Below are 15,157 nucleotides of genomic sequence, written 5' to 3'. Positions count from 1 at the left end.
GGAGGTGCAGGGAGGGAGCACAGTGATGCCACCAGGTCACTGAGACATGGCCTGATGATGCTCTGGAGAGCGGCGCCTCCCCGGGGCTGCGGGGCAGGGGGAGGAAAGGAAACCAGGACATTCATGTCTGAGCCAACCTGGTACTGTCTGGAGTGCAGGGGAAAGGGCTGGGCAGAGCCCTGAGCAAAGCCATTGTCACCGGCAGGAACAAAAATAAAATAAAAAAAAAGGATGATGAAAACGTGCCTGGAGGAATTTGGCTCGGGTTCATGTTTGAACTGGTATTGTCTGGGGCTGCCACTGGGAGGGAACAGGATTTGGGGTCGTGGCATGGATTAACCCTGCCTCAATCCAGAGGGTGGCACGGAGGAGGGATGGAAGCACCCAAAGGTGCTCAGGGCTGGGCTGAAAGTGATGCCTCTCCCAGTGGGGGATGAGCCCCATTTCTGGGCTGTTTTCTCATGATTTTGCCCATTTCCATCCCACTGCCGGTGCCATCAGGGGCTCGCTGCTCCCTGCCATGTGTTTGAAAGGTGCTTCACACCAAGCAGACTTGCACAGCTCCCAGCCACTTTAAAAGGGTGTGAAAAGGGGTGAGAAATAACAACACCTCAGAGGTACTGAGCTCTCTCAGTCCTGGCCCTGGGGAAATGGGGATTCTGGGTGTAAACCCCTCAGAATAGCGTCCTGTGGCTGGTGGAAATGGGGATTCTGGGTGTAAACCCCTCCTGTGGCTGGTGGAAATGGGGATTCTGGGTGTAAACCCCTCAGAATAGTGTCCTGTGGCTGGTGGAAATGGGGATTCTGGGTGTAAACCCCTCAGAATAGGGTCCTGTGGCTGGTGGAAATGGGGATTCTGGGTGTAAACCCCTCCTGTGGCTGGTGGAAATGGGGATTCTGGGTGTAAACCCCTCAGAAAATAGGGTCCTGTGGCTGGTGGAAATGGGGATTCTGGGTGTAAACCCCTCAGAAAATAGGGTCCTGTGGCTGGTACCACCCTGCCACCCCCCTGTGACAGTGACAGGGCCCAGCTGGTGGTGGTGGCACCTCCCAGAGATGACAAGCAGGGATGAGGCTGTGGGGTGTCATTAATGATCAGGGTGATGGGACTGAGTCTGTGGTGCTCTGTGCTGCTCACAGACATCCCAAAAATACTCCATGGAAGGACAAGATGCAGCCAGAAGAATTTCAAGTGGATAGGAAATAAAACTCTCCCTGCCAAACATGGGGTGCTGGTGGCATCTGCACCTCCTGAGGGACCTCCAGCCTCTGCTGGCCTGTGATTGCACAAATCACCCTCAGACCCTCACCTTGCTCAGCATTTCCCACACCTCCACACCCACTGGAGCCAGGAAAAGTTGGCATCCACCCCCAGAGGATGGAGAAGGAGCGAAAAGTCAAACTGAAGAAAAAAGAGAGTGTGCAGCTCTTAGAGGAGCAATTCTGACCTGCTCAAGGGCTTGTCCTTATCAAGTCACTTCATGTCAGAGCCCAGGACATTGCTCTGGCTGCCCTGGAGGACTCGAGACCCTGGCAGGGGCTCAGAGACCTTGGCACAGAGTCAAAACCACCTGTGCCTTTGATTTTAGCCCATGGAAACAATTCCCAACTTTGTGTGAGGAGTTGCAAGCCACAAGAGTTTGAGTAGAATGACAGTGAATTTATCACAGGGTGGAAAAGTAGAATTTTGGGGATTTAGAATGGGGGTTCAAGAGGCAAGATGGAGGAGTCTGGGCGTGTCCTGTCCTTCTTCTTGTCCTCCATCTACTGCTGTGATGGTGGCACTTCTGGATTGGTTTAGAGTAGAGACAGACTGTCTAACATAGGGGATAGGTATTGGAAAGTTATTGTAAATAAAGTACAGGTAGGTTTTATTATAAAAAGCCAACACCACCCCAAGGGCAGTCAGTGTGCCACAAACCAACCTGCTGGACAGATCTCAGCAGGTCAGAGAAAGAATGTTACAGATAAGAGAAAATAAACAAAGCAGGACCAATGAATCTCGACTTCTTCAGTTGCAGGGCTGGGAAAAAAGAGACTTTCTAATACCTCAGGAGCCATTTCAACCACAAAAACCTGAGAACTTCATTCCTCAGGGTGGGACATGGGATCCTCACCTTCTGAGGATGCAGCCAGAGAAACAGTGGCACAACCCATAGCACCAAAAAATGGGAGAGGCAGGGAGATAAACAAATTGCTCCAGCAAAGTTTATTCTCATGTGCCTTAATTAATTTATAGCATGGGGCTGCTCCTTTGCTATCCGTGTTCCCTGACTTCTACTGCTTCAGCCCCAGGTTGCAACGTGCAGAAATCCCACAGAAACTCCTTTATTTTCCCTTCTCCTGGCAGCAAGGAGCAGAAAGCACATGGATTTTCATGGCTGCTCGTCAATCTCCAAGGGACAGAGCGGGTCAAAGGGAGCTGTGCAGCCCTAAATCTGACCCTTGGGATGCTGGGGTGAGCACTGGGTGGAGGAACTCCAGCCAGGCCATAAATGACAGGAGAAGAGAGCTCTCCCCAGCCCTGGGATCATTCAGGAGCATGGTGCACACCATATTGCTGGGGAAGGAGTGGTTTCCTTGTGACATACGCACACACACAAAAATAAAACCCTCCTGGTATTTTGGTCTTGGACAAGACCCAAGGATTGTCAGGGAAATGGCTCTCCCAGCTTGCAGGAGGAGCAGATTCCCATCTGCCTCATGGCCCTGTTCCTGTTCCCATTGTCTGGAGCTGGGATTTCCTCCCTCTGCCTCTCTAAGGAAGCTTGGACACAGGGCAGGTTGCCCTCCTGTGGCATTCCAAGGGAATCTGGGGGAAGGGAGAAGGTCCCAGGGTTTAAGGGACTCTGTTTCCCTTTGGGGGAGTCATGGAATTTGCTCTCCTCCCACCAGAAGAGGACACAGCTCTCTACCAATAAATTAATTCAGCCAAACTCCTGTGCTTGGGATAGATGGAAGAGCTTTTTGGGATGGGAGGAGATGGAAGGAGGAATTCCCTCCCCTCCCAGGCCACCTCATGAACAAGGAGGGTCAGGAGCTCCTTCCGGCCCCCCTCTCCAGGAAATCCTTTGGACAACTAAATCTGCAGAGATCTGGAGGCAAAAGGGACACAACTCAGGGTCACCCATCAGCCACAGGGAAGATCTTTAGGATTTTGAAGAATGGGACAAACAAAAGCTGTGGAACTTCAACAGCATCATCACATGAGGTTCATCTCAGGAGCTTGAGGTGGGGATGGGGGATCCAAGTCGGAGATCCCAGCCCAGAGGAGCATCCTGGGTGTTTGGTAGCCCAAGGAGAGTTTTCCCTCAAGGAAGGTTGGCCAAGGAGATGAGGCCACCCAGGAGCAGGTTCAGCTCCCACTGGTGGTGATGCTGCCCAGCCATGGGCTCCCCCTGCCTCAGTTTCCCCAGCTGCACAGGAGGGAACACAGCCTTTGCAAGGTGTTTGGGATGTGAAGATGAAAAGGGTGCTCACAGCCTTGGATCTTATTTTAAAAACAAGCCAAAAGCACCTTACAGAGAAGATAAACTCATCATGGATCAGATACACCAGCTGCAAATCCACATCTGCTGCTGGGATGAGCCCCCATGGCTGCTGCTCTCCAGCTGTGCCTCACAGCCCAGCTCAGCATGCAGGAGCAGGGGATCTAAGCTGGTGATCCCAAAGCCAGGAGGATGCAGATCCCAAATTTTGCAGAAACCTCAGGAATGGAGCACAGGATCAGCAGGGAAACCAGAATTTGGTGTTCCTCCCCCCAGCTTGGGTGGTCTGAGATAAGAGGAGGTTTGGGATGGGGATTGGCAGGAGGTCCTGGAGCTCAGAGGGGTTTGACAGAATCCCAGAATGGTTTGGGGTGGAAGAGACCTTAAGGATCACCTCATTCCACCCCATGGACAGGGACACCTTCCACCATCCCAGGCTGCTCCAAGCCCAATGTCCAACCTGGCCTTGGGCACTTCCAGGGATCCAGGGGCAGCCACAGCTGCTCTGGGAATTCCATCCCAGCCCCTCCCCACCCTCACAGGGAAGAATTCCTTCCTTTTTCCATGAGGAAAAAGCTGAACCACGTTTGATTTAATCCCAAACTGCCTGGACATGGATCTGCTCTGCCCTGCGTGCCGGGGGATGATTTACAGCAGCAAAGTGTGCACAAACCGATGCCAAATAGGGATGTTGTGGCTCCTACCCCGGCAGGAAGGGCACCACAGGAACACTCAGCCTCAGCAAACGCATTTCCCACCCTAATAATGGGGAAAGGGCAAAAAATGAAGGGCGGGGTGGGAGCAGAGCAGGGGGGTGCAGCACAGGGAGGGGATCTGCACCGAGCTACAAACGCCGGCAAAACCAGGAGGAGGGAAGAACAAAAAACAAAACAAAACAAAAGAAAACAAAACAAAAGAAACATGAAAGTAACATACGGAGAAGCGCTGGGCTGAGTCCTTCCCAGAATGGTCCCATCCTGGCCAGCTGTGGGTGCCTGGATCCCCGTCCGGTGCCGCTCCCTGCGCCGCTCTCCTCCCTCCCTGCCTCCCTCCCAGCACGGCTCTGACGTGGGACGGGAAAACTCCTCTGGATCTGCACCCCAGCACTCCCTGGGACAGCAAGGATTCCTTTGCTTCCCTTGGTTTTGTTTTTGGATTTTGCTTCTCAGCCCACCCTAAAAACGCCATAAAAAAAATACAGCGAGACGAATTCAACTCGCTCGCTCTAACAGAGCCCAGAGCGGTGTTTATGGAAAAAAAAAAATCAAATAATTCAAATAGTTGAAGGGTTTAGGGCTAAAAATAGCAAAAAGAGCTCCTTGGAGCGGGAGAGGAAGGCGGGAAGCGGAGGTGCTGCAGCTGGATAAGAATGTTTCCTTCTTGTTTGGGATTTCTTTTCCTTTCTGCACCAAACCTGGTGGAAAGTTGGCTACAAACTCTCCCTGTCCTTACAGCTGCAGTGAAACACTGCAGCACCACCAAAAAACTCCATTTCTCCCCGCAGTTTTTATGCCCAAAGCAGTGCCTGTTGGTGAAATTTTGTATTTTAATGGCTTTTATTGACCAGAGGCTCCTCTTCACCCCTGTTCTGCCTTCCCAACCCCGTTTTGCAGGGCAGGGGGAACATCTGGAAGGGAAAACAGCTGGAAAGGGACAAGAGGGACATTTTCCTCCTCCTCCAGCCCCTCCTGCTCTCTGCCAGAGGGATTTTTCTCCTCCCTGTGCACATCCCTGCTGCATAGGGGGGGATGTTGCCCCTGACTCAAAGCCTCAAGCAGGGATTAAATAATTGCCCCACGCCGAGGCCACAACCTCTGGCACGTTGTCATCTGCTCCTTCCCCTTGCCAACCCGCATGATTTTCTGGCTGACCTCACAAAAATTGATGTTTTCCTTAAAGGCCCCGTGTTGTGAGGGGAGATCTGGCTTCCAGGAGTCCAAATCACTGAGGTTTTACTCGCTGCAATTAAAGAAAGCCCCAAAATTGAACAGAATCTGGCATGAAGAAGGCCCTAAACCTTTAAAATCTGGTGGCTCTTCATCTCTTAAACATACACAACCCTCAGTGTGTCCTAAGCAGCTCTCTCCATGTGAAACTCCTCAAAATAACTTGTTTTTCCTGGTTTGAAGGAAATTTTAAGAGATGTCCTCGCTCCTCAGAACAGCTGGGATGGGGCAGCCAAGTTTTCATCCCCTAATTTAATTTCTCAAGTGTTTTTCTGCTCTGCAGCTGCTCTGGGGGGGAGGAACAGGCTGGGAGCAGCCTGGCTGACTGGGCAGGGGTTATGGGATCCCAGGAGGAGTTTTCCAGAGGAAATCAGCTCTGGGATGCTCCAGGGAGGGAGGAGGAGGAGGAGGGAGGAGAGAGGCAGCACCACAGCACTTGCTGCTGCAGCTGCTGCTGCCCTTGGCACAGTCACGAGCCCAAAGTTCAGCCCAAATCTGAGGATTTCAGGAATTTTGGGCAAGAAAATTCTTAGGGAAATCATTTTTGTAACCACACAGCTCAAAACCAACCTTAAATATGCTCCTTCAAAAAAAATCTCAGCCCTGCTCTGTATCAGACTCTGAGCAAACTCTCATTCAGCCTTGTATAAAGGGGTTCCAAGCAAAATCCTGGATTCAAATTTTAAGGGATTGTCCAGACCCCAATGGAGTTGGATTTCTGTATCTTATGCAAATATTTAATGCAAAATATTTTGCAGGCTTAGGAAGAAATGATCATTTTCATGGCTCTCGATGCTGCCTTGATAAATGCAATATATAAAATATAATAAATACACAATATATTACAAGGATCACTGAAACAGGGACACAGACTCCTGGGGTGAGGAACTTCATTTCCCTCCCCAGTTTTTTTTTTTGCTCCCAAATCCACAATCCCACCCTGTCAGTGCCCCCCCAAAGAGGCCCATCCTGGTTAGGAGGTGACAATGAAAAAAAACAGAAAAAGCATTAAAAAACTAAAACAAAATAAAACATTGTTATAGATAGATAATGACATGTCCACAAGAGCAGTTGCCAGCACTGTGAATTTTTCCTTATGTAGTCCTTTTGCTGTATTTTTAAAGGTTTGACAAACCTTTTAAATTTTGAAAGTGAGCAGTTGTTTCTCATTACATTAAAAAGAAAATTACCCATCATTATAAAAAAATCCCTATAATAACAACTTCAAGCCTTAAAACCCTATAAAATGAGTTACATCAACTTTATTTCTGCCTCAACTTACCTCAAACATAACATTAAAACAATTAAACCAATTAGAGTATTAGCTAAATTAAAAAAATTAATACTGCTGCCATTACAATCAATGACACAATAACAAATTATGTTATGTCATAATGACAAATTGTTATGTTATGCTATAATGACAAATTGTTACATTATAATAAAAAGTTATGTTATAATGACAAAGTATTTTTATGTTATATAATAACAAATTTTTGTTATGCTATAGTAACAAATTATTCTGTTATGCTATATCATAGTAACAAATTATTCTGTTATGCTATAATAACAAATTATAGGGATTTTTAATTAATTATGATGTTATGCTATATCATAATAGCAAAGTATTGTTATGTTATACCATAATAATAAATTATGTTATGCCATAATAACAAATTATTATGCTATGTTATGCCATAATAATAAATTATGTTGCTATATCATAACAGCAAATGTTGTTATGCTATATCATAATAGCAAATTATTATGTTATGTCATAATAACAAATCATTATGTTATATTATCATAATAAATTACTTATGCCATAACACAAAATTATTATATTAGGTTATATTATAATAACAAATTATTATGTTATGCTATATCACAATACCAAATTATTATATCATAATACCAAATTATTATATCATAATACCAAATTATATCATAATAATAAATTGGTATGCCACAATACCAAATTATTATGTTGTGTTATATGATAACAAATTATTCTGTTACATAATAATAACAAATTATGTTATGCACAATAATTATGTTATGCACAATATATCACAGTACCAAATGATGATGTTATGGTGTATCACAACCCCAAATGATGATGTTATGCTATATCATAGTACCAAATGATGATGCTGTGCTGTATCAGAGTACCAAATGATGATGCTATACTATATCACAACCCCAAATGATGATGCTGTGCTGTATCACAACCCCAAATGATGATGCTGTGCTGTATCACAACCCCAAATGATGATGCTGTGCTGTATCAAAGTACCAAATGATGATGCTATACTGTATCACAACCCCAAATGATGATGCTGTGCTGTATCACAACCCCAAATGGTGATGCTGTGCTGTATCACAACCCCAAATGGTGATGCTATACTATATCACAACCCCAAATGATGATGCTGTGCTGTATCACAACCCCAAATGGTGATGCTATACTATATCACAACCCCAAATGATGATGCTGTGCTGTATCACAACCCCAAATGATGATGCTGTGCTCTATCACAGTACCAAATGGTGATGCTATACTATATCACAACCCCAAATGATGATGCTATACTGTATCACAACCCCAAATGATGATGCTGTGCTGTATCACAACCCCAAATGATGATGCTATACTAAATCACAACCGCACATTCTGATGCTATGTCACAGTAACCAATCCCCCTGCAGGTGCCCCAGGCTGTACCTTTCCCAGGCAGGAAACGGAGCCGGTGGAGCGGCGGCTGCTCGGCTCAGCTCAGCGCATTCCCGGAGCGCAGGGGAAGGGAGGGAGAGCCCGGGCAGCTCCAGCTCAGCCCTGCAACAAAGCCAAGGAGGAGCCCGTCAGCCCCGGGCATCTGTGCCAGGCACAATACGGCAGCACGGGGCCACTGTCCCCTCAATGGCACCATTGTCCCCTCCCCGGCCACGCTCCTGCGGCTGGTGGCACCACGGGGAGAAGCTGCTGCTCCTCAGAGAGTGGCGGATTTGAGGTTGTTTGGTTTTTTTTACTTAGAGTAACTGATAAGTGTTTTAAAAACTTTTATTTTAGTCTTAGAGTAATTGAGAAGTGCTTTAAATTTTTTTTTCATTTTATGTAAAGAGTAAGGTAATACAGATATTATAATTGACACCATTATAATCAGAAACTATTTTTAATTACAATTGTTTCTTAACTTATTGACTTTTACCACACTATACTGTAAATCCTTTAAAAGTAATTATCTAAAATGACTTCTCATGAGTTCTACTGTACTGTAGCTTTTATAGTTCTATTTCTCTAAAATATCCAGTCTAATTTATAAAACTATCTTTTAAAACTTGTTTCTAATTCCATTTCTCTGTCAACAATATCGATCTTATTCTATAATATTTCTAAGTTGACATTTCCCATCTCAAAATTTACATACCAATATATACTATGCAAACCTTCTATGAGACTTTAAAAATTTTCTACAAATTCATTTCCCACAAGAGATCTCCTGAAAGGCTTCATGCCACACCTGCACAAGAGCAGGAGGCTTTGTTTTGGTCCCAGTTTTGCCCTGACAGCAGCACTGGGGTGAGGTTCCTCCAGGAGAGGAAGGAAATGGGATCTTGGGGGATATAAATCAGAACAGGAGGTCACAGCTCACTGATCAAACAGAGGGATGCTCCCAGGGGGGTTTTGTTTGGATCCTTGCAGGAGTTTGCACCTGGATGCTGATTCCAGGGAAAGCACACTGAGGAGATGGAGGAATCTTAGAATCCCAGATGGTTTGGGTTGGAGATGAGCTAAAATCTCACCCAGTGCCACCCCTGCCATGGCAGGGACACCTTCCACTGTCCCAGGCTGCTCCAAGCCCCGTCCAGCCTGGCCTTGGGCACTGCCAGGGATGCAGGGGCAGCCCCAGCTGCTCTGGGAAATGCAGGGAGCATGGTCAGGGCTGGAGGATGGGCTGCACAAGGGGAGGCTCAGCAGGGAGACTTCACTGATAAACACAACTCTTAAATGGGAAAGTGGTGAGAAAACAGAGCCAAAACATCCTCAGAGGCACCCAAGGCCCAGAGGGGCAGCACATCTGTGGCAGCCACAGTGGTGACAATGCACAAGGGAAGGTCCTGCCTGCCTTTGGGAACACAGGAGCTGCTGCAAGAGCACCAGTGAAATGTCTTCTCTATAAGATAGAGGGGATCAGGGTGGGTTTCAGACAAAAAAATCCCAGTAAAGATCCCAGAGGTGCCACCACAGCAATGCTGTGACCTTGAGGATGACCCCAAGGAGCAGCAGCATCTGTGCTTGGGAAGACACGGGGTGAATAAAATATTATATATTAAAAAAAAATATGGAAAGGCAAATGGAACCAAGAAATGGTGCTGTGCTGGAGGCAGGCAGCTCCTGGGGATGCTGGCAGGGAGTGCAGGCAGCCCCTGGAGGAGGGAGCTGGGAGGTGGGGATCAGCTGCAGCAGGAAGGAGCAGCCAGACCCACATGGATGGAGGGTGTGGGATCACCCTCCCTGCTCAGGGGACAGCCTGACAGACACCCACCCTGCCAGGGAGGGAGCCTGTCCCTCTGCTCTGGGCTGTGGCACCAGTTTCACCCCTCCATCCAAACTGGGGTGCTGCTTTCTCCCTCCAGTCCATGCCCCCCACACCCAGGATTTTCAGCCATGTTCAAAGCAAGGGATGCAGTTCACATATCCTGCACTTCCAGCCAGGAAAAATGATGAATCCCAGGATTTCAACCATGTTTAAAGCAAGGGATGCAGCTCACATATCCTGCACTTCCAGTCAGGAAAAATTAAAAATCCCAGGATTTCAACCATGTTCAAAGCAAGGGATGCAGCTCACATATCCTGCACTTCCAGCCAGGAACAATAATAAATCTCCTCTATTTCCTGATCCTATACCCAGCATCTCCAGGTCAGCACATTGGTGGTGACTGGAGCATTGCTCTTGGATTTCTGTTTTTTTTCCATCACCTCCATGCTGATTCCACATCAGGGAGCCAGGCCTTCCCTAAAGTTTGCTTCCCAGACATTTTGTTTTCCATCAAGAATTGATAAAAACAGGAGCAGCAACCCCTGATCCTTCAGGGAATATCTGCAAATTAATGCAGGGCTGATGGCTTGGGCACCTTCCCTGTGCTCACTGGACCCAGCTCCCAAGGATCTTATTCCCCACATGGCTTAAATAAAATAAACCCCTCTATATGACAACTGAGGAATACAAATCTATATTTGCCCAGCTCCATCTGGGTACTGAAATTTTCCTTTTTCTGCCTCCCTTCTTTTTATCCCCTCCTTGCATCTCTGGAGATGGGGAATGTAAAATCCAGAAAAACATCCTGTTTTCCCTCCTTTTTGTGGCTGGACACAATTCAGTGCCCACCACACAGACACTTTGTTTTCCATTAGGAAGTGATACAAAGGAGCAGCAACCCCGGATCCTTCAGGGAATATCTGCAAATTAATGCAGGGCTGATGGCTTGGGGACCTTCCCTGTGCTCACTGGACCCAGTTCCCAGGAGTCTTATTCCCCACATGGCTTCAATAAAATAAATTGTATTCCTCAATTTCCCTCTATGTGGAAATGAAGGAATACAAATTTATATATGCTCCACTTGGATACTGAAATTTTGGGTTTTCTGCCTCCCTTCTTTCTATCCCCTCTTTGCGTCTCTGGAGATGGGGAAAGAAAAATCCAGAAAAACATCCTGTTTTCCCTCTTTTTTTGGGCTGGACAGAGAGGAATCAGGAATCACAGAGGAATCAGTCAGGAGGGGGATGCACCCCTGACTCCACACGCATCCGGTCCTTGCGGTGGCCGTACCAGTTGCCAGGGCACAATGAGAATTGCAGATGGCTTCTGCTTATTTACAGGGCTGCAGCACGTCCAGGACAAGCAGAATCACAGCTGCTGCTGCTGCAAAAAGCTGAGCCTGTGGTGGATTGCTGAGTTTTGGAGGCTGGGAGCAGGGGGAGGCGGGCAGGCTGTGCGTGCCATCCCGGCCGGAGCCGGCCGCGCTATGGATCAGCGTCCCGCGCTCTCCAGGGATGACACAGTTGCACATGCAGTCGATGTGGCTGACCCAAATACAGCACCCAGCAGGGCAGGCACAGCCCCTGAGCCAGCTGCCAGGGCCACTCTCAGCCTCATGGAGCTGATGGGCACGGCAGGACTCCTAGGAGCAGCCTGGAGCATGCAGAGACACGGCACGCTGGGCAGAAAATCCCGTCCTCCCACTCAACTTCCTTCCCAGAGGCAGCACAGCCAGAGAAAAGCCCTGGAGGAGGAAATTTGGCTTGGGCCAAAAGCCCTGGAGGGGCAAATTTGGCTCGGGCCAAGAGCCCTGGAGGGGCAAATCTGGCTCGGGCCAAGAGCCCTGGAGGGGCAAATCTGGCTCGGGCCAAAAGCCCTGGAGGGGCAAATCTGGCTCGGGCCAAAAGCCCTGGAGGAGCAAATTTGGCTTGGGCCAAAAGCCCTGGAGGAGCAAATTTGGCTCGGGCCAAAAGCCCTGGAGGAGGAAATCTGGCTCGGGCCAAAAGCCCTGGAGGGGCAAATTTGGCTCGGGCCAAAAGCCCTGGAGGGGCAAATTTGGCTCGGGCCAAAAGCCCTGGAGGGGCAAATTTGGCTCGGGCCAAAAGCCCTGGAGGGGCAAATTTGGCTCGGGCCAAAAGCCCTGGAGGGGCAAATTTGGCTCGGGCCAAAAGCCCTGGAGGGGCAAATTTGGCTCGGGCCAAAAGCCCTGGAGGGGCAAATTTGGCTCGGGCCAAAAGCCCTGGAGGGGCAAATTTGGCTCGGGCCAAAAGCCCTGGAGGGGCAAATTTGGCTCGGGCCAAGAGCCCTGGAGGGGCAGTGCCATGGCCATGGGATACTAGCATGGATCCATTTGAGTCCCACATGGATCAGTTATCCCAGGGAGGGTTTTTGGCTGGTGTGGGATAATGGGACCTACCTGTGGTCAATGTTGGTGGTGCTGGAGTTTCAGTGTGAGGTGGCAGCAGCTGGAGTGTGGTGGTCACCTCCCTGTCCTGTGGGAGAGCACAAGGGACATCAGGATACCCTGGCATGGATCACACCACCCAGCCCAGCTGCAGCCTCCTGAAAAATGCTCAGGATCAACACAGTTCAGGATAATCCATCCCAAGCCCACTTCCCTCTGCTCCCACCATTCCACTGCTCTTTATCCATTTTGGAGCAGCTGGGAGCTGCCAGAGGTTTTTGGGGAACACAGGCAGGTGGCTCCAGTGTGGAGGGATAAGGATGAGACCCCCAACTCCCTGCTCTCCTGTTTGAAGCCATGCAGGCTGCTGGAGGATTCCCTAGAAGATCTTTCCCTCCCGGATAGAGCAGGAAAGCTGCCTTTGCCAAAAAAGGTGGCAATTAACAGCCTGCCCTCCTGAACAGCCTCTCCAGAAGATCCCAGGAGTTCTTCCTCCCAGGATAACTTCTGGCAGCACTCAGCCACCCACCACACACCCTCCTCATGCCCCACCACGAGCACATCCCCTCAGGCTCCCATACCTGGGCTGCTCGATCCCGGTGCTGCCGTGGGAGACGCGCGCGGAGCGAGGCGGGCGCTGATGGACAAGCAGGAAAATCAGGGTTATTCCTGCTCCTTCTTCCCCTCCTTGCTCATTTTCTACGCCAGCTGCCCAATTATTTGCCAGGCCAGCTCTGCCCCGCGGTGCCTTTCTGCAGTGGAATGGAAGGAAGCCTGAAAATCAGAGCTGCCTCCAACGGCACGGAGATACCAAGGAAAACCACAGCAAGGACAAGTCTCTGAGCTCATCAGGATGGATGAAAATGGGCTTTGGGCTAATGTTGGCTGCTTCAAGGTGTCCTGGAGTGTGGCTCCAGCTTTTCTCGGGTGCTTTGGGGAATGCCTGCCTTCCTGAATTCCCAGCAGCTGGGTGCTGCTGTGTCAGAGCAGAAGTGACCTCAGTTCAAACCTCATGTTCACCCCTTGAAGGAGTGATTCTATTGCCAAAGAGCTTGGGTAGGCATGAAAATTGAAAAACAGGGGGAAAATAATCAGCTGCTGCCCCAAAAGCAGCATGTCAGCCTGGATTCAGCAAAAAACAATGCAATGACTGCAAAGCAACAGCTTTGAAGCAGAAGTGCTACAGGGCGTTGTTATTTTCTTGGCATGGGCTCCAAAATATCCTCAGCCACAGACAAGAGAGCTCCCAGGGCAGGTTTTATCCCAGCTTTTACCATCCCCTGCCCTCCTCTTCCTCCCCCAGCATCCTCCTCCTGCAGGGATATAGGTGCTGCCACATTTCCCAAAGCATCTCAGCTGAAAAAAGCTGAAGTCTGTCCAAATTTATCTCAGTCTGACAGAACAGTGAATATTTAGTTATATAAAATCCCCATTTCTGACATTTCTGGAAGCAAGCCAGGAGCAGGCCTGTTCCTTCACTTGGGTGTACCCCAAATTGGGACCAGCACCTTCCTGCCTGGAAGACCTAGGTGGGAAAATGTTCCTCCAGAAGGAGCATCTTTAATCAGACAACCCCTGGGCTGGAAGGCTCCTGTATCCACACATTTCCAGTCTGATCCCTCAATCCCAGCCCTACATGGAGCACTGGGAGCAGATGTTTGCAGTTATGGAGGGCCCAGCATTTGACACCTGCCATGCTCAGCGTGGTCCTTGCCTGCCCCAGGGATGTGGGAATGGAATACCCCAAGGAGCCAGTACCAAACCCACAGAGCCAGAAAGGCATTTTTGGCTGCAAACTCAATCAACAAACCAGACATTTCATTTTTGGGATGCAGGAATTAAACTCACTTCAACAAGTGCCTTCACCCACCCAGCTTTGGGATTCAATGAATAGCACAGCCCTTCCAAAACACCAAAGCTGGAGAGGGGCACCCAAAATGACACTCTGGAGATGCTCCACAGCTGTGCCACCTGTCTGGGGACCAGCCTGCCTCCACCACCCACTCCCACTCCCTCTGTTTCCCACTGCCATCCTGTCACCTCCATCCTGTCAGCTCGCGTTAGCTCTGGCATTCCAGGCGTTCTCCATTGCTCCATCACACACAGCAGCTACAGCAGGGCACCTCACCAGGCTGGGACACCCCGCCAGGCTGGGACACCCCGCCAGGCTGGGACACTTCCTCCTTCCCCCTCCCTCCCTTCACCAGGAAGGGGGACCCAAACCATCCAAAGGATGGGCTGTTCCCGTTTCCCAAGAGCTGCCCCCGCTCCCGTTGCGCGGGGTTTGCACTCACCCGTCCCGCAGGGCTGAGCCGAGGCCGGGCTGGCAGCAGGGATCCGCAGGGAGCAGCAGCTGGGCACTTCCATGTGGGGACAGCCCCGCAGGTGCCACGCGGTGGCCGCAGAGCCCCGCACCGAGGCGGGCGCCGCGTCCTGAGCCTCCCGCTCGGCTGCTCCGAGACTCCAGCGCCTTCCCGCTGCCGTTCCTGCCATCTAGAGGGGACCTTTTCCCATTGCAAACGCGTCCCTCAAATTGTAACAAAATCCCACGGTTCAGAAGGAAAAATAATCAGAGCCCAATAATCAGAGCCCAATAATCAGAGCCCATCACTTGAAACAGGACAGGAAAAAGCACAGGAAAAGCCTGCGTGGTTCACACCACAAATACACACAGGATCCTCCTGCTTGTTTAGCCAGTCCCAGAACCAAGCAGTGGGAAATCCACGACAGGAAGCAATATTTTCTAGGAAATCTAGGAAAGATTTATCAAAGCAGTCC

The 15,157-nt window shown here is 49.4% G+C and overlaps 1 protein-coding gene across 3 annotated transcripts in view; it reads right to left on the bottom strand.

The window, feature by feature from the left end:
• Nucleotides 1-15,060, bottom strand: part of GJC2 (gap junction protein gamma 2) — a 49,433-nt gene extending 34,373 nt beyond the window's left edge. Inside the window, exons 1-4 of one of the 3 annotated variants that reach the window (XM_077184227.1) lie at nt 14,674-15,060; nt 12,961-13,131; nt 12,392-12,467; nt 8,160-8,270 (exon numbers count right to left, since the gene is read on the bottom strand). The gene's annotated coding sequence lies outside the window, so the exon portion shown is untranslated. Of the gene's footprint in view, nt 1-4,424; nt 4,522-8,159; nt 8,271-12,391; nt 12,468-12,960; nt 13,132-14,673 lie in introns of those variants that run through there. The other 2 variants (XM_077184257.1, XM_077184321.1) reach the window with 2 other exon arrangements.
• Between the last annotated feature and the right edge of the window lie 97 nt (nt 15,061-15,157).

This window comes from Agelaius phoeniceus, chromosome 1 (genome assembly GCF_051311805.1).
Source record: "Agelaius phoeniceus isolate bAgePho1 chromosome 1, bAgePho1.hap1, whole genome shotgun sequence".
Taxonomy (NCBI): Eukaryota; Metazoa; Chordata; class Aves; order Passeriformes; family Icteridae; genus Agelaius; species Agelaius phoeniceus.
The sequence above is the reverse complement of the archived record's forward strand: the minus strand, read 5'-3'. Positions and strand labels throughout refer to the sequence as shown.